General features: G+C 36.4%; 1 long non-coding RNA gene across 4 annotated transcripts; it reads left to right on the forward strand.

Annotated features, from left to right (window-relative positions):
• The first annotated feature begins 1,871 nt into the window (after nucleotides 1-1,871).
• LOC131182334 (uncharacterized) lies at nucleotides 1,872-25,046 on the forward strand. Of its 4 annotated transcripts, XR_009150670.1 has the most exons (6): nucleotides 1,878-1,979; nucleotides 2,146-2,261; nucleotides 2,398-2,472; nucleotides 7,126-7,245; nucleotides 7,828-8,512; nucleotides 11,016-11,308. It is a non-coding gene; the product is annotated as an uncharacterized LOC131182334 (long non-coding RNA). The 4 variants fall into 4 exon arrangements; XR_009150669.1 differs by having other exon boundaries at nucleotides 1,872-1,979; nucleotides 7,126-8,512; XR_009150672.1 differs by lacking the exons at nucleotides 7,828-8,512; nucleotides 11,016-11,308 and adding an exon at nucleotides 25,032-25,046.
• Nucleotides 25,047-25,446: the final 400 nt, after the last annotated feature.

Raw genomic sequence — 25,446 nt, forward strand, 5'->3', positions numbered from 1 at the left:
GGTTTTGACTGTATAGTGTATCTTTACTTCTATTGCTGGAAGGTATGGTCTTATAATTTTGACAAATTTGATATATTTATCTCGTGCCCTCTAGATTAACTGCTTTAATTTATGATATTCTATCTCATTGAAATCATGCATGTAAGTCTTCTAAATTTTAACCATCTTAAATTATCATGAGGGTAAATGGTGAGTCTTTCCTTAACTGTTTCTGAAAATTGCTTACTAATACATGATAGATTTTCCTTGTCAGAGTTGTCCATACCTTAAGTCACAATTTCCGCAATGCTACCCGCATCGTACGCACACCACTGAGATTACCAATCGAACCACATCATGTTCTTGTGAAAGTCATTAATGCTGGTGTAAATGCAAGTGATGTAAGTTCATTGAAAAGATTAACTTCAATTATTTTTAATCAACTTTTTTCTCCTTGAAACCTTATTCTGTTCTTATCTTTGTTGCACAAAGTCTAATATAGAATTCCTGATTGGTTTTTTAGAGAAGAATTAACTAGTTGGTTCACTGTATGATACATGTGGCCAACAGGCTAAATCAGACTGGAATTGGAACTGTAGGGCCCCCGTTTCTGGTTCCGGTTTTATCAAATCCAATGGTTGATTCTTTTTTCCCCAAAATTTCATTTTTTTTAAAAAGAAAAACTGCTTTGGCCCAGAACTGAACCAGTCAGTTCCGTTCAGGTTTAATCCAGTTTTGGTCAATTTGGTTTTGATCATTTCCGGTTCTAAACCAGCCCTTGGTCGAGTCTACTATATGGTCAGTTGCCTCCTGCAGTCATGTGTATCAACAAATTTTTTTTTTTTTGTGCTAACTTTGTACTTGCATGAGTGGCTCTAATTGTCTTTTTACCCTTTGATCTTTGACAGTTTCTAAAATGCGTTATTCAGCTAATCCTGTTTTCCTTTGTTTGTTACACTACTTTGTTTCACCTAGATATTTGTTAATTGGGAAACTGTGTTTGTTTATACACATGCACAAACAAATGTATTCTCATGCCAAATATATAGTTTGGTATGTTTGTAGTTCTCTTAAGGATGTGACCTTCTAAGTTAATGTCTAACTCTTAAGCACAACTGGTTTCTTTCCAGTTTGTAGTTTGATTGAGAAAGAGTTGAGAACGGCCACAGAATCCTGTATAAATTTCTGATGCTCTCAGCAGTGTCTTTGACTCTTTTTGTGGAGCCTCTTGCCTCACATTTAATTCTCTAATTGGATTTCAACTAGACCTGTAGAACCTCGGCCTACATTTGGGTGTTTTTAGGATTGTTAGAATAGTTGAGCAATCCCCTACAAGATTTATGGTAATTCCCAAACTGCCCAGCTATGTTAAACCTTTTGAAATTTCTGTTCACAACTGTATGCTTTTATCAGAGAAAACTCTTAATTTACAGACAAGAGAGGGTGGCTTTTTAAAATAAGTTGTAAAGAAGGGAGAAATGTGAGGAAAGGAAGTCTCTCATCAATTCTCATCTTCATTTTCACTGTTATCATGCATAACCATACCAAGGCTTTTTTCTTCTTTTAGTGGAAGTTATGTGATTTCTCTATCTCTGAATCTATACACAAATGTGCCTATCGTGTTTTTGACTGACTTGTTATGAACTTGCAAGCGGGTCAACTTTAGCTCAGGACGATATTTTATTGGCAACAACAAAGACATTGGTTCCCGTCTTCCATTTGATGCTGGTTTCGAGGAGCATGAAACATTTACGATAATGCAATTTGATCATGTTGACATTCTCTGGTTGGTCATGACCATAAAAAATAAAGCTAACGCTACTTTAGATGTCTGGTGGATGATTGTCTATTTTCTTTAAATTTTTTTCCTTTTCTTTTTTTTTTCTTCTTCCTTCCAGGCAGTTGGAATAATTGCAGCGATGGGGGAATCAGTTCGGGACCTGAAAGTTGGCACTCCTGCTGCGATTATGACATTTGGGAGTTATGCTGAATTCACAGTGGTATACCATCCTCAAAGGAAATCTTTTTAACGACTGGCAAGAGTTGCTTCTTTGTCTGCATCATTTCTCTCTCTGTCTCTCTCTCTCTTTTTTTTTTTTTTTTTCCTTTTTCACTTTCTACTTTATTGTAAAATCTTAGATACAGTCATTGAGTTTATGAATGAAGGATGATGTACACAATTCAGGTTCCTGCAAAACATATCCTTCCTGTGCCAAGACCAGATCCTGAAGTTGTTGCTATGCTTACTTCTGGATTAACAAGCATCAATTGCTCTAGAAAAGGTTGCGCTTTATGCATGTGCTAAATCTGGAAGTTCAGCTACACCTTTGTAATAATGTTTTAAGTATAACTTAAACCCTTCATTCGAACACTTTATTTTGTTTCTTCTAATGGTGTTTTCCTGTTACGGAACTTTAGGCTAGACAGATGGAATCAGGCAAAGTAGTTCTTGTTACTGCTGCTGCAGGAGGGACTGGCCAATTTGTTGTCCAGGTTAACTTTTATTAGTCCTTCGATAAATGAGTTTACCATGTGTTTTACTTCTTTGCTGCAGTAATATGTGGTTATTATTATTGCAAGTTGTCCCTTAATGCTCATGTCATTTATTTACCTTTATTATTAATCCATTATTATATCACATACTTCACTGCTTGTTATTTAAATTTTTTATACTTGGTAACAATCTTAATGGATGTGATATATGAGCAACCTTAAAATGGAAAATATTTATAAGGTACAGTAAATATAAATGAAAGATCACAATACTTTTTTTTTCCAGAACAGATTAGATTTATAAGGATTCTGTTTTGTTATCTAACTAAACTCAGCAAAAAGAGCGTTGATTGCTTGTAAGGGAGTCAGGTGGCAAAATTGAGCTTTCTGATATTCTCCAATGGAGGAAAACCAGTCTTGTAGTGTGCCAACTGTTCGAGAGATGAATTCTCTGAGTGATATGCCAAACTTGATGGTGTAATTAATACAGCATTTAAATTTCACTTGAGAATAATCGTTGTACATCATTGTTACTTAATCCAAGTGCAAGCTTAGGTTTTGCACTGCAGATATGTGCTTGAAATTCTTTGGTTGATTATCAAGGGAATTGAATTGTCCGTTGGAAAACCCATGAGGTCCAATTGCAATTGTATCTGGAATTGATGACAAAAATAAACATTTGTACATTTTGACGTTGCTGGCCATTTAATAAAGGAGAGGAAATCAGGATTTTGATTTGTAAAGTTTACATGATGTCCAGGAGTCAATATGGATAGACACGTTAAAAATTCCAACTATAGTGAACTCCAGGAGATACATGCATATCAACACTTTTGCATCTATACACCAGTTTGAGGGTATTGTTATATATAAAGGCTGTATTCTGAATTTATGTATTGTTTGATGCACAGTTATATAATTTTGCTACTCTGATTATGATAAAATAAATATATGCCGATTGTTTCGCCTACTATTTGTATTTGATCTCTTGTATAGATACTGTGAATAAATAAGTGCATAAGAATCTTCATACCTAGTTATGTTTTTATGCCATAGGTATACACAACCAACCTAATTGCAATTATTTTTATTTTATTCTCTGTATTTGGCCTAACTTGCTTACTTTCTACTAATCATAAGAAATTTTGTTTTTGCTTTGTAGTTAATAGCCATTGCCTATTGCTTTACATGTTTAAATGGAATTTCCCTATATATCTTGCAAATCATTTTTTCTAGTGATAACATTTTGATAATACTATTTATCTCAGTGCAGGTGCCTCTCTTTTGTGAAGATTTTTTTTTTTTTTAATTTGAATAGTCTAGATGTGAATTAATAGTACTTGCATGCTTGGGAATTATTATGAGACATGCCTATGTTAGATTATGTATGATGGTCAGTTGCACCTGAACTTGCACATTGTAGACTATAGAGTCTCTATCTGGGAATCATATATATAGCTTTCATTATTCTTTTTATGTGTAAATGGGAAAGTATACAAACTCAGTAGCATTCTACTATAACAACTAGGTTTTAATCCCAAACTAGTTAGGGTTAGCTACATAGATCCTTTTTTTGTCATTAAGCTATGTTTAAAACTAATATATCTAAGAATTGTAAATCTTGTGATGGTACTTCCCTCCACATTATTTTAGGTCTCTCCCTTCCTCTTCTCAATCCTTTCACCACTAACTTATGTTACTTTCATACTAGAAATAACTTACCATGCCCTAGGAAACTGCTGGGTCATACAAAGCCTTTTTCAATATGCAAACCTTCCCTTCAGTTTCTTCGTTATCAAATTAAGGAGGTATTTCCATATATACTTCTTCCTCTAAGTCTCCATGCAAAAAAGTATTCTTGACATTGAACTGTTGTAAATTCCAATCAAGATTTACTACACAGGACAATAAAATCCTGATAGTGTTCATTTTTGCAACAGGGGCAAAGTTCTTTTGATAATCTGCCCCATATGTCTGCGTGAATCCCTTTGCTACCAGTCTGACTTTATATCTCTCAATTGAGCCATCTGCTTTGTGCTTTACAGTGAACACCCACTTGCATCCAGTGGATTTTTTCGCATTCGGGAGAGTAGTAAGATCCCATTTCCCATTCTTTGCCAAAGCCTTCACTCCTTAATCATAGTAGTCTTCCATTTTGGATTAAGACATGTTTCCTTCCAACCTTGTGGTTTAGAAACAGTAGAAATAGACAAGACAAAGGCTCTATAGGAAGGAGACAAGGAGTCATAGGAAATAAAATTAGAAATAGGATGCTTAATACAAGTTCTGACTCTTTTTTTGAGAGCAATAGGAACATCAAGATCATCAATAGTAGAATTCAACTCAGAAATAGAATTAGGATCATCATGAAGTAAAGGAGACTCATCACATTCTTAAGGAATTGATTCTAGGGATGCTGGTTGATTAGATATATCAAGCTCAGTGGTTGTATCTATCTTGTTCTGATATTGACAAAATATTTCCTAGTAGGAGGATGATAACATTTATAGCTTTTTTGAGTACCAAAATAACTTACGAACACACATTTAAGAGTTCTAGGTTTTAACTTTTTAATATTTGTATTGTGGACAAAATAGACACATCTAAAAATTTTTGAAGGAATAGTATAAGAATTATGGCCTTGTAAAACCTCTAAAGGGCTCTTAAAATTCAATGTTTTTAGAGGCATTCTATTGATAAGATTTGTTGCAGCAAGAACTGCATCCCCCAAAATAAGCACAAAAAATATCATTAACATATTCTGTATCATTATCAGTTCTTAAGATTTTAACCTTAGTATCAAACTGTGAAATCATTTTGTGAAACTATTGAAAGCAAGAAAGCACTTCACTTTTTACTCTCATCAAATAAACCCATGTCAGCCTAGTGCAACAATCAATAAAAGTGACAAACCATTTATATCCAGACAAAGAAATAGTTTGGGTAGGCCCCCATACATCATAATGAATAATTATAAAAGGGATCAAACTTCTATTATCTGTTGAAAGATAAGATTGTCTTGTGTGTTTAGCAAATTCACAAGCATCACAAACTAGTAATTTCGAGTTACAACTTCTAAACAAATTAAGATATAACCTTTTTAAATCAAGAAAAGATGAATGTCTTAATCTCCTATACAATGGATAATCTCTTCATTAGCACTCATAGATTGTCTTAACAAAGCCTGGTTTGCTTGGAGATTTGAGAAACTACAACTGTCATTTAGAAAATACAGACCATCTCGCAATCTACCACTGCCAATCATTTCCCTGTTTTCAAATCTTGAAATCTGCAATGAGTAGGAGAAAAATTCAGTTTTGCAATTAAGGGCTTGGGTAACAGAACTGACAGATAAAGGATTAATAGGAAAGCTGAAAACATGAGGAACTAGAGTCAGATTTAAATTGGGAGTGCATGTAATAGAACCTGTATCAAAAATTGTTATTAAGGAACCGTCCGCTATACGAACTTTTTCTTTTCTTGAGCATGGAGAATAGGTAGAGAATTTATTTGAAGAGCCCATCATTTGTTTGTTTGCTCCAGAATCTATAACTCAACAAGATTTGTCAAGATTGCTAAGAAAAACATTAATTGATTTGACAAAAGTGGAAGAACCAATTGTTGAAGATTGAGATTCAAGTCGAGACAATAAATGCCTTAGGGATTGAACTTCTCTGTTGGAAAAAATGCTAACATCTTTTGTTCTTTCGGAGTCATTCACTGTTTTAGACATATTCGCTTGTGGTCAGATCAAGAACAAAGGCTGGGTAGAAGTGCAACACACGAGAAACAGTTGAAAAGTCAGAGGTCCACGTGCTGTGAACAGTGCCGATGACTAATACTCATGAACAAAACTCAGGAATAGTGTGCATAAACAATACCAATAAACAGTACGCGTAAACAGCATTGATCAATAGTATTAAAGCCCGCCCTAATGGATCGAAAGCTTTGATACCATGATGAAACTAATGTATTTGAGAGAAATTTCTATATTTTTCATATATATCAATTATTGTATATTTGCTTATTTATATACAAGATTAATAACTTTATAAGGAAACCTAATTTAATGGAAACTAGTACAAATAGGAAATAAGACATACATAAGGAGAAAGAAATAATAATCCCTTTAATGTAGGGATTGAGATTCCAACACATACTTTCATATTAGAGCATTCGATGTTCTACATTGGACATGATCAAACTATTTTCGTCGATCCTCTTATTTTATCCCCAATATGTGCTGCATAAACTCTTTGGTAGATGTGGTAATTCCTAATCTTATTCATTATTGTAATATCAGTCATCCATTTTAACATTTGTATTTTTGCCACACTCATTTTGTGAACATCCACTCTTATACAACATAAGTAGCTTGATTATAGTTCTATAGAATTATCTTTCACTTTGTCAAGAATTGTAAACTAGGTAGCATTCACAAATTGAAAATAATAGATTACTTGCTTTTTTTTGGGACAATTGTTTTAGCAACATGGATTTCTTGTTTGGGTGATAAGTTGTTTGCTATTCATTTCTTAGTTATTTTTGCTACAAGTATAAAAACATTATTCCTTGCTCACTCAATCTTCATTTTTTTCTTTTTCCATTTTCACAATGGAAGCAAGTATATGTTTTAAACTGTTAAATGTGCAGCTTGCAAAGTTAGCTGGCAATAAGGTAGTTGCAACTTGTGGAGGCAAGGAAAAGGCAACACTATTGAAAGAATTGGGAGTTGATCGAGTCATAGATTATAAAGTTGAAAATATCAAAATTGTATGTGGCTTCGAATTCAAACTTTTCATCTTTCATTTAGTTTTCTTTCCATGTTATAATGTGTAAAAGGAGTGCCAGGTTGAGTTTCAAGTCATGAGAATTACTGGCTCAAAAATTACCCAATAAATTCATTTGAGAATTTAGATACCCAAATTCCAGTGATTTAATTTATATAACAATACTTTGCTCTTGGTTAGCTTTTACTTTCTGTTTGGAATTGACTACTGTGGAAGCAGAAGCACACATTTCTTGGACCTCTGTGCAATTATTGAAAAACCTTTAAGCACAAGTTTGATTCCTTTAAGATTTATTCTCAATATTCTTATAATGCAATACTAAGTAATCTGTTTCTTACTTGTCTATGTCACTTAAATGAATCTCGAACAATGTTGTAGTGGATTTCTAAATTGTGTGAAGTAAAAGATATTCGGTAAAATCAAACATGTGAAAGGCCTCTAATTTTAGTAGCGACTTACATAAAGGACTGGGATGTAATTATGCATTTTCTTTGCTGTTCTTTCTACCTTTTTAATAATATATTGTAGAGTTTTAGGAAATACTTAAGACCTTCTTTTCTAGTAGGTTCTAAAGAAGGAATTTCCTAAAGGTGTTGACATTATCTATGAATCTGTTGGTGGTGATTTGTTTGACCTGTGTCTGAATGCTTTAGCAGTCCATGGGCGACTTATTGTGATCGGAATGATTTCGCAGGTTGTTTTTTCTTCACAAACTTCCTATATGATTGGCATTTGTTTTTTTTTTTTAATATAAAATTATTTTCTTTTGTTACCCTTGCAAAGTTTAGGTTTTCTTTCATCTTCATAAGATAATTACCATTTTGGCTTTTCTTTTGTGTGGAAAACTAACTTTTTATGTAATATCATTACTATGAGAGTTGTTGGACTAATATATCAAGTTAAAATTTTATGTGAAAATGAAGGGGTCAACAAAATGATACATACTCTTATTCAAAATTTAATAATGAAGATATGATCAACTTGTGATTATTATAATGTAGCATTTCACTACTTATTTAGGTATTTATCTTCAATCTAGGAAAGCTAAACTAATATCTTTTTGCATCAATGGGCCTTATAAGTTACGAATATCTAACTATTATGAATAGTAAAGTATGTATGAATTTTCACTCTTGGGATTAGTGTACTTGGCTCTGATATTCTTTTTTCAGTATCAAGGAGAACATGGATGGATGCCATCAAATTATACTGGACTTTGTGAGAAGATTTTAGCAAAAAGCCAAACTGTGGTATGCACCTTTTAGTGTGCTTTCATTATTTATTGCCCTTGTATTACTCCTGTAAGCATGAGTCTCCATTATATGTAGACTGTTGATATTATTTTCATACTTTTATCTTTTTCCCCAGTGTCATTGACCTTGTAGTCTAGGGGTATCTATATTGCACCGCCACCTCCCCCCATTCTCTCTCTCTCTCTCTCTCTCTCCTCTTTTTCTCTTTTTTGTTCAGTGAAGGGATTGAGGAAGCATGGCTTCAAACTCATTGCAATATGGAGAAGGCTAACTGTATCATTACCTTGAAATACCACAAAATATGATGTTTTTGCCTTTAGTTTCTTTAGTTCCTTATTGTTATTATGGAAGGATATTCTCTAGTGCAAGCTGGTTCTCCCTGCCCATTGTTATTTATTGATTTCTTATATCTTTGATGGCTTTCATCTTATTTGAAGGAATTTGTTTGATGCCTATTGATTTGAAACAACAGAATGGAGAGAAAAATCTATATATTCTTATGTATCAATTACTTTGTACATATGCCAATTCATATATAATATTTCTAGCTTTACAAGGAAACCTAATTTAATGGAAATTAATATAAATAGGAAACAAGATATACATAAGGAGAAAGAAATAATAATCCTTTTAATGTAGGGATTGAGATTCTAACACTCTCTCTCAAGTTAGTTCATGCATATCACACATGCCCAACTTGCAAATTAGAGGATGAATGCAACGATCGGGCTCCAACCACTAGAGGAATTGTCTGCTTTGGCCATAAGCCTCACGGTTTTGTCCCATAGGTGGAATGGAGAACTTTCCAAGAGGTCACCCATCCTAGGATTTCTCTCAAGCGAGCACACTTAACCGTGGAGTTCTTCCAACTCTCCAGGCCATTCCACCAAAAGGTGCCTCCAGGCCATTCTACCAAAAGGCGCCTCTAGTGATTAGTTCCCCCATTTTATATATCATTACTTTTTGAACTTAAGACCATCTCTGTGCTTTGTCGATGTGGGATTTGCCTAAGGGACCTTTCTCCCCCCCTTTCGGGACTCAGCGTCCTCGCTGAGGTTTTCCCCACCATCGCCTAAGAGGACACGCGAGTGGCTCTGATGCCAATTGTAATGATCGGACTCCAACCACTAGAGGAATTGTCCGCTTTGGCCATAAGCCTCACGATTTTGTCCCATAGGTGGAATGGAGAACTTCTCAGGAGGTCACCCATCCTAGGATTTCTCTCAAGCAAGCATGCTTAACCCTAGAGTTTTTCTAACTCTCTAGGCCATTCCACCAAAAGGTGCCTCTAGTGATTAGTTCCCCCATTTTACATATCATTACTTTTTGAACCTAAGACCATCTCCGTGCTTTGCCAATGTGGGATTTGCCTATGGGACCTTTAATTTGGGTTAAGTCCAATCCGGCAGCCATGATTCAAATGGCTATAACTTGAGCTACAAAACTCCAATTGGAGTAATTCAAAAAGGAGAATAAAGTTAAGACAATAGGGAATATTTTCTATGAAGAAAATTTTGTCAAATTCTAACAGCAAAATGACCAATGGATCAATGCAACATAAGACACCAAAACTGAAAATTTGCAAATTTACCTAAAAGACTTAACTTTTGAGAAAACAACCAAAACCAACAAAATTGGTGACCAAAATGTGGTATGTGAGTATAGTTGGAATTTCCATACCTATTAAGCCTTAGAAAGTCAACAAATTGACTTGAATAGTGTTATGAATAGTAACCCCGAAATACAAAATTTAAAGAACGCCAGTTTAGCATATTAAAGCTAGGTATAAGTGAATTTGAATTTATTTTTGGATTTATGATGAATTGTGATACTGAAACACTGTGAAACTATGTGTTTCAGTAGAAAAGAATACCGGGAAAGAACCCGAGGGATCAAGTCAAGGCCAAGAGGCGACTCACTTAAGGTTTGTGCACAACATCAATATGCTTTAAAATTCATTTACAAAGTGCATGAAATGTGTATTATGCTTTTGCTTTGAATTGTTGAAAGTTTATTTGTGTATGTTTGAAATGGTAATAAATGTTTAGTAAATTGCTAAGATAAGTTTTGAAACTACAGTGTCATGGCCATATATTTGAACACCTCACTAGCGTGACTAGTGGGGGAAATCAGTTTCGAATTTTTATTCCTTCTCTGGCTGAAGTGTTGAGGTGTGTACCAATAGAAGAAGAAAAAGAATGGGTTCCCATATATTTGAGCTAGCTAGCCTTGTGTTGTGACTTCTCCTTAGCCTCCGGCTATTGAGATTTTATTTGTTTCGAATGGCATGATATAACTATGTATTTTTATGTAAACGGTTTTGAGACTTTTGAAATAAATTTGTTTGAACTAAAATCTTGTAAATCATGTTTTGTATTGATATGGCATGTTTAGTTTAATTTTTAAATAAATATGCTTTAAATTCCGCATAAAGATTATTTTAGTATGTTATGCATCACTGAGTCCTAGTACTCAGCGATAGCTGTTATTACTGTCTCAGATATAGAGATTAGAGGAGCAGCAGAGTGAGCTGCTGAGGATTGAGGAGCTACCTACTTTGAAGTTATCGAGTATATTTTATACCCTGAATGTAAAAACTATTTTGATATATGTAAATGTATGTAACTGTATGGACATGTAAAATTGGTTATGAGCAGATGTATAAAGTTGTATAGAGTTGTATAAAGCTTGTAATAAATTTTGGTTTGAATTTCTCTTAATGTAAATTTTTGTTATGATATATATAAATTGTTTTATCTTTAATGAAATATGAATGGAAGTATTTTATTTTAATTTGAATGAAATTGATTAATAGAATTTTAATGATTGTTGAATTTTGGAAATTGAGAAATGATGTTGAATTTGGTGGGATGGTTGTGGAAATTGATGAAGTTGTTGAGATAAAGTATTGAAAGTGCTTTTTACATGTATTTAAAGAACTATTTTCTCAAAATACAGACTGCACTCTGCCGAAATTTTTATAAAATTTACGAAAAAATAAAATGGGACAAAAATTTTAACTAGTTTACAAAATCTAAATAAATGTTTTAATACCTATTAGAAAATGCTCACCAATTATAAAAATAAGAAAATTGTTTTAAAATCCCTTGTAGGGTACTTAATGAGTTATCGGTAGGTGAGGTTTGGTAGTTCATTAGGTATTCTACGGGATCATGTCATGCCTTATAGAGGGGTAAGGTGTGACAATGAAACATTTTGCTGCTAAGTTCCTTAGTGAACATATCGGCTAACTAATCTTTAGAAGTCACATGAGAGACACTCAACGATCCATCTTTACTTTTTTTCTTTATGAAATGTCGGTCAATTTCTATATGTTTCATTCGATCATGCTGTACTGGATAGTCGACAATACTAATAGCAGTTTTGTTATCACAAAACAAGTTTAAACTATTTGTTTTTGATGGTTTTAGTTTTTCCATTAATTTTCGTAACCACAACAATTCACAAACACCTTGAGCCATGACTCTATATTCAACCTTTGCGCTAGATTTACCAGTTACATTTTGTTTCTTACTTCTCCAAGTGACTAGATTACTACCAATAAAAGTACAATAACCCATTGTTGACCTTCTGTCATCAAGAGATCCCGTCTAATTTGCATTAGTAAAAGCCTTTATTTGAAGATATTCATGCTTTGAGAAAAGAAGTCCTCTCCCAAGGGCAGATTTCATATATCTCAGGATGTGAAAAACAACTTCTAAATGAAATTCATGAGGATCATGCATATATTGACTCACCAGACTTACTGCAAGTGCTATATGTGGTCTAGTGTGTGAAAGATAGATCAATCTGCCAACTAATCTTTGATATCTCCCTAAATCCACTGACTCCCCAACTCTAGCTTGCAATTTATGATTTCTTAATGGGAGACTCTACTAGTTTATAGCCCAGCACGCCTGTTTCTTCTAAAATATCAAATATGTACTTCCTCTAAAAAATAAAGATCCTTTTATCTGATCTGATAACCTCTATTCCAAGAAAGTACCTCAGCTTTCCCAAGTCCTTAATCTCAAACTCCTGTGCTAGGGGTTGCTTCATATTTGTAATTTCTTTTTCATCATCTCTTGTCACTACATATCATCCACATAAATAATAAGTGATGTGATCTTAACTCTATAATGTTTTATAAATAAAGTGTGATCAGCATTGCTCTGAAAGAAGCCAAAAGAGATCATAGCCTTGCTAAATGTGTCAACCATGCTCTAGGAGACTGCTTTAGGCCATACAAAGCCTTTTTCAATCTGCAAACCTTCCTTTTGGTTTTTTCATCATCAAAACCTGAAGGTATTTTCATATACACTTCTTCCTCTAAGTCTCCATACAAAAAAGCATTCTTGACATCGAACTGTTGTAAATTCCAATCAAGATTTGCTGCACGGGACAATAAAATCCTAATGGTGTTCATTTTTGCAATAGGGGCAAAGTCTCCTGATAATCTACCCCATATGTCTATATGAATCCTTTTGCTACCAATCTAGCTTTGTATCTCTCAATTGCGCCATCTGCTTTTTGCTTTATAGTAAACACTCATTTGCATCCAACTGGTTTTTTTTTTTTCTTTAGCAGGGAGAGTGTCGCAAGGTATTTTGCTGTCGCCTGGATGAAAGCTCTTCACTGAAGTGGGAAAGAGTGAGGAGTCGCCACTTTAATTTTGAGGAAAATTAAAGAAAACCATTCGTGAAAATAAATTTAAAAGAAACCACTTCGAAAACAGAGATTCTAGGTTCGAGGTCCATATACGGGCGGGGAAGGTGTTAGGCACCCCGCCTCGTCCCTCAATGAAGGTAAACAGATTTAATGTTATGCTCTTTTATAAATTAAAAGGGTAATTAGGGGGTTGGGATAGTGATAATGTTAATCCTTTGTGCAAAATAAAGGGATGTTTGATATTTCACTTATCTTAGGTTGCCCAGGAACACAAGTTCGTGAGATGGCCCTTTAGTGAATAAGTGTTTGAGTGAAATTGTCTTGTGTATTGGGGTCATGTCATTTAGTTTGAATTTTGTTAAGAGAGCTCAGGCAGGAAACTTCTCCCGATCTCTAGATATATTTTATTAAGAGTTTTGAGTTGGAGATTTCGGATAAGAACTCTCCTCTGATCTCTTTGTTTTAATTTAGGCGAGAATCAGGTAAGAACTCTCCCCTGATCTCTTAGGGTGTTTGGTTTAAAATTTGATGAAGGATCTTGGATAAGAACTCTCCTCCGATCTCTGCGTTTTTATTTGAATGAAGATCAGGTAAGAACTCTCCCCCAACCTCTTAAAGTATTCGGCTTAAAGTTTTAATGAAGGATCTCGGATAAAAACTCTCCTCCGATCTCTATGTTTTGTTTGAATGAGGATCAGGTAAGAACTCTCTCCCGACCTCTTAAAGTATTCAGCTTAAAGTTTTAATGAAGGATCTCGGATAAGAACTCTCCTCTGATCTCCGTGTTTTTGTTTGAATGAGGATCAGGTAAGAACTCTCCCCCAACCTCTTAAAGTATTCGGCTTAAAGTTTTAATGAATGATCTCGGATAAGAACTCTCCTCCGATCTCCGTGTTTTTGTTTGAATGAGGATCAGGTAAGAACTCTCCCCCGACCTCTTAAAGTATTTGGTTTAGGACCGAGTCTTTCACCGATCTCGTATATGACTCTCTTGTCTGAACTCTTTGGCTGGCTACATCTAATCTCTTTTAGTTACTAGTCTGGGGTCCTATCTCGATCCTCGCTTTATTATGCTATTTTCTAGAGTCACTTAATAGCCCGACCTCATGACTTTTCTCCTGATTCCCTATTCATTCTTTGATTATTTTACTTATTTCAAAAGACACTATCACGTTAGGATATTACTACCAACACTTTGCTAAATTACCTAGAAGTTACTTGTAACCGGAACACCTATATTTGAAGGAAATAAAAACTAAGAAAAAATAAATAACGTGAACTAGAGAATAGAAAAAGTAAACTCAAGAGAGTGATTATCAGCCTGAAGGATCCGCATGGAGATTTTTAGTATAACTGAACTTAATGAGAATTTTGAGAATAAAAACAGAGAACGTAAAACGAGAGCGTTCGGCAAGGTGACAGTCTAGATACTTACCTGTGTGAGGTCGAGGTTATCAAACTGACTTTGGAGATCAAAAATATTGTTACGTTGAAGGCTGATGGTTCCGAGACCAATGCTTACTTTGAGATTGCGAGAACCAGGTTGAAATGCAGTTAAGTCGAAGCTACGGTTACCTGGTCAGAATGAGGTCAAGCTGAGAGAAGAATATGTAGGTGATGGGGTGACGAAGACAAGACTGAACGGAAATGGTATGGCAGAGTGATGAACAAACTGAAAATGAAGGATTTTAGGGTTCGAAAACTCTATCAATGGAGACATTGGAGAAAACTAATTTCTGAAGTTTCTCAATTTTTATGCAAGTTTAGAATGGCAAAGCAGTAAGACTGAATTAAATTTCAGAGCCTTTCCACTATAATCACCACCACTTTTTTTGTTCGTCCCTTCTACAGTATTACATGCAGGTATTTATAGGGAACGGGTGCTCCTAATGAAAGGTCAAGATCTCTCCTATGGAGATGGAAGGTCTGGATTTCAAAGGACATGATCTGATGTCTGAGAATTAAAGAGAATCAAAATGGATGGCTGGGATCCTATCCAGAATATCTGTCCTTTCTCTTCCTAATCCAACGGCTCAGGATCCTGCCTTACAAGATGGATCCGAGGGCTGGGAATAAAAGGTACCGGACCTGTTGTCCGTTTTTGATCCAAGGGCTCCGAGTTCGTCCTTGCAAGTATAATCAACGGTGGGGATTGTGATGTACAGAACTATCATAACTGTTTTTTGGCGTCTATCAGCAATGTGGGCGATTCTGCAAATGAGGTGTGCGTTGAAGATTTGATCCCTCCTGCAGCGCTTTAACTACCTCGGCTCTGATTATGTAGAGAGTTATTGGAAGTTATCTCATCCTCTTCTGCTTTCCGATCTCTTATTCCTTTCGATCTCTCTATTATGACCCTTTTCCGATCTCTCATATCGGGCCTCTCTCCCCGAACTCTCCCCTTCTAGAACTTTCTTCTTTACCCGACCTGCCTTAGTTAAAGCATTTAATTCTTCGGTTACCAATGCATCCGCTTAGGTTTCTGTATGTAATAAATGCTCAGGCCCTATATATATATGCCTCAGCGGGGAAACTCTTCCACATTTCATTTCTCCTTCTTCCATTTTCCATTTCTCCTGTTCTAGTTTCTCCGGTAATCATTCTGACCATGGTGACCGCTTTTGATCTTTTTTCGACTGCTCTCTTTGCTCCTTGACTAAAAATTTATGATCCTGGTGATCAGAGAATCATGAGAACCACATCTGATGACAGTGAGAGAACCGGACTAATTTACCAATCAAGATCGAAAATGTCGATCTTTTCGATCTCGAATCGGTCTACCGATATAATCGGTGAACCGATTTCAAGTGAGAGGACTACTAATTTCCCTCTTAATATTGGTGACCGCCTTTTGAAGTTCATTTGGCTCCTCACCACATCGGGTGTCTCGACTGCAGCTCGGTTATGGTCGATGATATCGACGATGACTCCACTCACCATCGTGAGAGTCATAGTCACTCCATCTGAGCTGCACATCTATCCAATGCCTATGGCTAGCTTTCTGATCAAACACATCTTTTGATTCAACCACAAAACTAGGCTTTGACATAAGTCCTTACTAGGTAGGATGTAGTGCCGATCTTTAGAGATCGCCCAAATGATGTAATCTGACCTTTAAAGGTTCTTAATGATGTAATCTGATCTCTTGAGATCGCCCAAATGATGTAATCTGACCTTTTGGAAATGAAATGAAATTTTGTTTGACGGTTATCATTTAATTATTGCATTGGTTATTTTTTGATCTCTGATGTGCATATCCGATCTGGTTCCTAACTAAATCATCCTTAGCCGATCTGTGACTCTGAACATCCTCCTTAATCCGACGACCTTAGCCAGCTGATCTCCTTTTATTTTATTTATGGTGTTTCTAGAATTTTCCTGTGACGTGTCAAGAAAGCGGGCGGATTCCGCTAACTAATGTGTCGCTTGGGACACTGTGAGCATTGAATGCTCAGACGGCTATAAATAGGGGAAGGGTCAGTCAGCTGTTCCCTTATGTCATTTTCAGCACTTTGCGAGTGATTTCAAAATTCTCTGGTTTCTTTAAGTTTTTCCGATGCCGATCACATTCTGGTAAGGGTTTTGATCTTTTCTTAGTTAAACTTCTTTGGTATCTTTTGAAAATGAGCAGCGCCGAGGGTCAGAGAGCTGCGAGTCCGTCTTCTGTCCATGTTTCGTGGACCTCAAAAGAGGGTGACGTGATTAGATTGGGTGGTCAGGCCAGCAGAGCCCTCGTCCCGGTAACTAGTTCAGGTACCAAACCGAGGCGAGGGACATCTTTGAGAAGAGACAACTTGCCAATTGATGAGTTGCCTTCAGTCTTGAGAGAAACCGATCTCTAATCTATAAGCCAGGAGTATAATCTGCAGATCGACTCCTTTGAACTGATCAAATGCCATGGCGATCATCGGGCTGACCATTTCTTTGATGAGGGCCATCTCATCATGGTGTATGAAGAGCAACTGAAGGCCGAGCTCCGTTTTCCCTTGGACGAATTTTACAAAGCCGTCCTAAAATTCCACCATGTCTCGGTAGCCCAAGTGCATCCGAACTCCTGGCGGACTCTAATAGCCTTCCGGGGCCTCTGCCGAGCTAAGGGACTGGAACCCATAGCCAAAGTCTTTGCCGAGCTGCATAGGCTCGCCCAAAGGAAAGATGATGAGTTCTGGTTCTTCCAAGCTAAGCCCCATTGTTCTCTTTTTACCGATCTTCCTTCTTCATTGAAGAATTGGAAGAACCGGTTCTTCATCTTGAGGAGTAAGATTCGGAACGGCTTTGAGGGGATCCCACGGAGTTGGCAACACTTGGTCGCTCCGATCCCAAAAAGGATCACTTTAAATAAGGACGAAGACACCATGGTGAAAGAGTTAAAGTCTCAGGCGTCCACTCAAAAATTCTCTTGCTTAGACGCAGTGATGGCAGAACTGCAGTATTGGATGATGCGGCTAATCACTGGCGAAGAATACGAGCTTCAGCTCTCTGACCTCGGCCCTGGTACCACCCATATCTCTGGTCTCTGAATCTTAGTGAACTCACTGACTTTCTTTTTCGTGCAGGTATGGCGGTGATGCTTCTAGGGAGAGATGCAAACGAAAGAGGGAGGTCTCCAGAAAAGTGAGGGCGATGAAGGGGGCCGCCACTGTCGATGCTCAGACCCCTCATCGTGAATCCATAGAGGTGCCGAGCTCTCCTCCCCGACCTCAGGAGCAACCGATCACTGAGGTAGATGTCATCGCCCCGGCTCCTCAATAAATCGAGCTTCCACCTCCCCCTCCTCCTCTGACCTCTGACAATGTAGAAGGGGAGTCTTCCGATCCCACGGTTAGGACACTTTCCCAGGGTGCACAGCTTCTGATCTAATCATTGGAAAGGAACCGCTCTATTAGGGGGAATCTTGGACTGGCCAAAGTCATTGGAGCTTCTATTTGCTTCCAAGAAGACCGGAACAGGTTGGCAGAGGAGAGCTTGGATGATATCTTGGCTCAGACAATGAGCTTAGGCTTAGAGGCCATCGCAAACCAGCATATTCTCAGAAAGAAAGCCCATGTCTTGAAGAAAGAGATCCTTAAGGCGGTCCAAGATGCCTCTGCTGCACAAGCTCAGCTCTCTTCTGCTAACGAGTACATCGCCAGAATGGAGGATCAGATGAAGCGTTATGAGGAGAGGATCGCTGAAGTGGAACGGGAACTCGAAGACACTCGAGCTGGTTGGTCTGCCGATCTTGCTCGTTATGCTGAAGACCTTCGGGGGAAGGAGGAAGAGCTCCAAGCCAAGGATGAGGAACTTCAAGCTAAGGAAGAGGAGAGTACTACGAAGGAGGCTGGGGCTTATGTGAATGCCCATAACGACCTTATGGTCGAGCTAAAGAAACGGTATCCTGAAGAGAATTTCTCCTGGATGAATGAGCTCGCTCCAAAGGCTGAAGACGAGAGCGACGAGGAGCCCGGGGGAGATAAAGAGTGTGAGCAAAATGTTGATGTAGAACAGGCTGGGGGTGATCCTCCAGCCGAATGATTGTACTTTTATTTTGAAATGAAATGAAATCTCTTTTGCTCAATTTCTTGATGAGATCGGAAAGTATCCAAATTGTATGAGTGCTTGATTATTTGAACATATTAGAACATCAAACTTAAAAGCGATTATTAATCTAAGTATGAGAGATCGGAGAAATATTGTAAGCATGAGATTGGCCTAAGGTGGAACCAAACACTGGGTAAAACTTTAGATCATTAAAATTGGAAACTTGATTTGAATTCTTAAGATCGGAAACACCATTAAGTCAAACTGCAACCTTAACTTTGTTAAACGATTTTCCATAATATTTATAAAGGAGAGATCGGAAATAAGACTGGATGGCACGGAGACCTGATATTGATTTGATCTCCTTTGACGAGAGATCAGAAATGAGATTGGACAGCATGGAGACTTGATATTGGTTTGATCTCCTTTGACGAGAGATCGGAAATGAGATTGGACGGCATGGAGACTTGATATTGGTGTGATTTCCTTTGTCGAGAGATTGGAAGGCATTCGACTAGATGTGGGATCGGTTTATTTCCTGATTGAGTCACTTGTAACTGAAGAATGTCGGTTGGGGTCAATTTTCAAAGTTCATTGATTTCGGTGATCGACCAAAATATAGTGTCGACAGAGAGTAATAAGATCACATGTCCCATTCTTTGCGAAATCCTTCATCTCTTCAACCATACCAGTCTTCCATCTTGAATTAAGATATGCATCCTTCCAATCTTATGGAATAGAATAGAAGAAATAGACAGCACAAAGGCTCCATAGGATGGGGATAATGAGTCATAAGATGAAAAATTAGAAATGGGTGCTTGGTATAAGCTCTGACTCCTTTTCTTAAGGCAATGGGGACATCAAGATCAGAATCAAGATTAGAAATAGCAATATAAGGAGACTCATTGCATACCTCAGGATGTCCAAGGCCTGAATTCATGAATTTCGATTGAGTAAAAGTATCAAGCTCAATGGTCTCATCCATTATACTCTGACGAGTGTAGGTTCTTAAATCCAACCTATTCAATCTCTCTCTAGGTTAAGGTGATCCATTTTGAACTGGTTGAGGTGATTCATCCTGAACATCATTACTCTCACCTTGAAGAATTAAAAGGAAAGAAGATGGAGGAACAAACACTTTTTTCCTCTTATTCTCCCCCTGAAAAGGTGTTTGAAAAAACAATTCAGATTCCCTAAAAGTGACATCCATGCTTATATAATACTTTCTCAAAGGTGGATGATAACATTTATACCATTTTGAGTACTAGAATATCCAACAAAAACACATTTAAAAGCTTGAGGTTCTAATTTCCCAACATTAGTTTATGAACAAAGCATACACAACCAAACACTTGAGGTGGAATAGTATAAAAGTTTTTTCCCCTGCAAACTTCCAAAGCACTTTTAAAATCTAGGTTCTAAGAGGCATTCTATTAATCAGATAGGCTATAGACAAAACAACATCTCCCCAGTATGGTGTAAGAAGGTTCATAGTAAATATGAGAGCTTGAGCTACCTTAAATAAATGTCTATTTTTCCTTTCAGACACCCCATTTTGTGCACTAGTGTTAATACAACTTGTTTGGCATAAAATACCATGTGACTTCAAGTTTGAAATAGTCTATTCATATATTCTGTACCATTATCAGTTCTTAGAATTTTTACTTGAGCACCGAATTAATTACAAATCATTTTATGGAATTGTTGAAAAAAAAATTACAAATCTCACTGTTTGTTTTCATCAGGTAAACTTAAGTTAATCTGGTGCAACAATCAAAGAAGGTAACAAACCATTTATGTCTAGATAAAGACATAGTTTGGGTAGGTCTCACACATCAAAATGAATAGTCATGAAAGGAATTGAGGCTTTATTATTTATTGTAGGATAAGATTATCTTTCGTGTTTGGCTAGTTCACAAGCATCATAAACTAAACCTTCTAACTTGTATTTCTTAAACAAAATGGGATATAACCTCCCTAAAGTTTGAAAAGAATAATGTTCTAATCTCTTATGCCCTTGGCGAATCTCTTATTTAGCACTCACAGATTGTCCTAACAAACTTGGTTTGTACTAGGAGTTGAGAAACCACCACAGTCATCCAGTAGATATAGGCCATCTTAGAGTCTACCACTGTCAATCATTCTCCTTGTGTTCAGTTCTTGAAATATGCAATGAGTAAGGAATAATGAGATTTTATGGTTAAGTGCTTTTATAATGTAGCTAACGGATAAGAGATTCATAGGAAAGGTGGGAACATGTAAAACTATGATGAGATTCAAAGTAGGATTGCATTTAACGGAACCTGTTCTTGAGATACTGGATAGAGATTTATGTGCAATGTGGACATTTTCTTTTCCTGAACAAGGTAAATAAGTTTTGAATTTATTTGAAGAGCCTATTATGTATTTAATTACTTCCGAAACTATAATGCAAAAACTTTTCAAGATTGGCAAGAAAAGTATTACTCTATTTGATAAAGTTGGAAGAGGCAATTGTGGTAGACTGAGATTCCAACTATGACAGCAGACATCTTAGGGATTGCACTTTCTCATTGGAAAGAATTCCAGTTGCAGCTTTATCTTCAGAAAACTCCACTTCTTAGATTCATTTGCGTGTGGTCTTGCTGAGCCCATTCTTTTTCCTCCACGGCCCTTGGTTGGGCGACCATGAAGTTTCCAGCAGTATTTCTTGGTATGGCGACATTTCCCACAATAGTCACAGTGCAAATGATCCTTGTCTGATGGAGTAAAGCTATGTGATTATTCTTTAAAGGCAGTAGCTACAAGCCCTGACTTGTTAATGGATGAAACATGCACCATGACACTTTTTCTACTTTCCTCCTATTGAACATAAGAATAAGTTTGCCTTAATGAGGGCAAAGGTACCAAGTACCTGGATCCAAATCTAGTCATATTCTATGTTTAGCCCAGTAAGAAAATCATAAATTCGTTCTTTCTCAACCAATTTTTGAATTTTACTGCATCACCAGTACATGTAGCCTAAAAGTCTTGATAGTAATCCAGCTCCTACCATAAGCCACTCAACTCAGCAAAATACTGAGAAATAGTCATCTCACCCTGTTTTGTACCATAAACTTTATTTCTTACCTCATAAACCTATGCATCATTACCTACTTGAGAATAGATATGAGAAACAGCATTCCAAATGGCAGCCGCACTATCCAATAACAAATATCCATGAGCTATTTGAGGTTGCATAGAATTAATGAGTCAAGACATTACCAGAGAGTTTTCGAATTCCCAATGATTGTAGGTGAAACTGGTGGTCTCTGGTTTTGACTTATCTCTAGTGATATATCCCTGCAATCCTCTAGCTTGAATGAACAAAAGATAGGATCTCGACTAAGCAAGATAATTGGTTCCATCAAGCTTTATAGGACTAATTTTTAGAGAGGGATTATCATTAAAAATATTTGCATTACCTCCAGTAGCTTTTTTTTCCCTTTAGCTATCTCAAAGTACAAGACTCAAAGAACCAAAGTGAAAAAAAAAAGGATCAAAGAAAGAAATTACTATATAATATCTTAAAGGTAGAAAAGTGAGAACCAAGTCACAGGTTTAGTTTAGTTAAAGGCATGACATGGAAAGAAGATTGCTGAAAAATGTTGCTGAAAATACACTGGTCTTCCTTGTAGAAGAGGTGGTATTTATCACCTCCTCCCTTAAAGCCACCTAGAAGCTAAGTCTCTGTCTATTCTTATGGATTAATGACCTTGTACATATGCCTATTTATATATAAGATTCCTAGCTTTACAAAGAAACCTAATTTAATGGAAACTAATGCAAATAGGAAACAAGATATACATAAGGAGAAAGAAATAATAATCCATTTAATATAGGGATTGGAATTCCAACAATGCCCTTACTATAGCAATGTGCAGGTGGTCAAATGCTTGTCTACTTTCCCAGTTTACATTGATGTGTTAATGTCTTATAAACTTCTGCTTCTTTTACCTCTACAAGTTCTCTATCTTTAGATTTCCAATTGTAACACCCCCGTTGCATAGCCTGGTAGATTTCACTGTTCCGGTGACCGGTGTCGGCCCTGACAATTAATGGGATTAGGGCCACACTTAAGACAATTTGAGAAGCCATAAACACAAATAATTAGTAATGTTTAATTAGTTAACTATAAATAAGAAAAACAGAACATAAGAGGTTAAACGAGCCGAGAGTCACAGCGATGAGTGACCTCCTCGGGAACGACTGCGAAGTCATTTCAAACTCAAATTTCGAACCGTAAAAAGTGACGCTGCGGTCCTTAGGACCCTTATGAACACAGTGGAAAAGAGAAAATCATGAAAAAGAACTGTTAAGCCAGTCAAATAATTAGGTCAGGAAGCCGGAAGAAATATTGGATTATTTGCAAACCGGGATGAACCGGCCAAGGGCAATTTGGTCAATTGACCCCGAGAGCTAACTCCTGACCTAACTGTCCAATAAAATCGGAGAAAAGAAAATTTCAGAATCGAGAATTAAATTAAAGAACTAATAAAAAAAAAAAGAAAAAGAGATGAAAATGAAAAAGTCAAAAGTTATGACATCATGGATGATGTCATAACTAAATTAATAACTTGAATTTTTTAATTGGGATTTTTTTTGTGGTCTTTCATAAATTAAATTAGATAAAGGGAAAGGAAAAAAAAAAAGAAACAAAGTCATCTTCCTCACCCTTGTGCTGCCCCATCTCTCCCTTTCATTCTCACTCACTTGTTCCACCATTTTTAAGAATTAGAAAGCTTGAATTTCCTTACTTACTTCCATAAATTCACAAAGTCCCAACATTAAAAATTCTCTTTACATGTTGAAGAAGCATTAGAGAGTAAAAAGAAAAAGAAAGACTTGAAGGAAGTAAAGCCTAGAAACCCTCCAAGCAAGGTTAGTGTTTATCTCTTAAATTTTTCTTTATATTAATGATTAACTATTTGTATTAAGTTGGAATTTGATGAAAGTTAAAACAAAATGTTAAGATAAGGGATCATAAAGATTTCAGCCAGCATGGTATGAAAGTATTGTTTCATGGTTTGATTGACTTAAATGAATATATGAACCTTAAGTAGTTGAGTTATTATGGTTTAAGGCTTTGAAAGTAGTTAAATATAATGAATTAGTGAAATTAGGGTTTGAATGTTAGGGTTTGTGAACCAAAATTTGGAGAAATGCATGAATGGCATGTTTGACCTATTGTGAAGTGAAATAATGGTCAATTATGACCAAATGGATTGTGTGGGAATGGTAGGAAATTAAACCAAATTCGTAGGTCAATGGTCATGCTGCTGGCAGCATGACCAAACCTACTTTGAAGGACCAAAACTCAAATTTTACAAGTCTAATTGATATGCCACCAATTGGAGATGAAAATAGACATAAAAGAGCACAATTTTCATTAAGGAACCATGGCCAAAAACTGACCAAAACTTGGTGAAACAATTGACCAAAGTGAAATGATAGCAGGCTGCCACTGCACTGTTCATTTGGTCATAACTCTAGTTAGACAGGTCAAATTGAGCTGAAATTTGGCCAGGGGTTAGAGGGCATATAGACCTAAAACTTTCATGAAGAACATCACCCCAAATTATGCCATTAACCCATTCAAATTATGGAGCAAAGTTGGGTTACCAAACCTGCAATTCTGCAGATTTTCAGTTGAGCAGTAAGGTTTGGATGGCTATAACTCTTTCTAGGAAACTCGGATTTAGGCGATTCTTGAACCGATGGAAACCTAAGACATAGTAGAACATTTTATATGAAGAAAGTTAGACCAAATTATGAACTTAACTTGATCAAATTACTGACCAAAGTTGGATTAAAAATCTGCCAGCACCTAAATTGCAGTATGAACAGTGCACGTGAACAATAAACTTATTTTGGCCATAACTTGAGCTACAAAACTCCGATTGAGGTGATCCAAAAATGAGAATACACTTAAGACAATAAGGAACATTTTCTATGAAGGAAGTTTTGTCAAACTCCAACAGTAGATCGACCAATGGAACAGTGCAACTTCGGAGAACCAAAACCGAAAATTGGCAATTTTGCCAAAATGACCTAAGATTTGAGAAAATGACCAAAACCAATAAGTTTAATGACCAAAATGTGGTATGTGGGTGAAGTTAGAGTTTCCATACCTATTAAGCCTTAAAAAGTCAACTATTTGACTAGAATAGTGCAGTGAATAGTAACCCGAAACACAAAACTTCGAGAACGTCGTATTTAACACGTTAGAGCTAGGTAAATGTGGAGCTAAGTTTATTTTGGATTTATTTTAAGTTCTAGTACTGAAACATTGTAAAATTGCGTGTTTCAGTGGAAAAGAATACCGGGACAGAACCCGAGGAGTCGAGTCAAGGCCAACAGGCGACTCGTTTGAGGTTTGTGCACAACATATACTTTTATAATCATCTTTTGCATATTGTTTTGAATAATGTGAAATATTGGATTATAGCATTCTTATGATGTTTGATTTAAATTGTGAAAGTTATTATGTATATTTGAAATGACAATGTTTAGCAAATTGTTAAGATAAGTTTTGAAACCACAATGTCATGACCATATATTTGAACACCTCACTAGCACGACTAGTGGGGGTAATTAGTTTTGAATTTTGATTCCTTCTCTAGAGAAGTGTTGAGGTGTGCCAGTAGAAGAGGATGTGAATGGACATCCATATATTTGAGCTAGCTAGCCTGTGATATGATTTCTCTTTAGCCTCTGGCTATTGA

The sequence above is a fragment of the Hevea brasiliensis genome, chromosome 8, assembly GCF_030052815.1.
Source record: "Hevea brasiliensis isolate MT/VB/25A 57/8 chromosome 8, ASM3005281v1, whole genome shotgun sequence".
Taxonomy (NCBI): domain Eukaryota; kingdom Viridiplantae; phylum Streptophyta; class Magnoliopsida; order Malpighiales; family Euphorbiaceae; genus Hevea; species Hevea brasiliensis.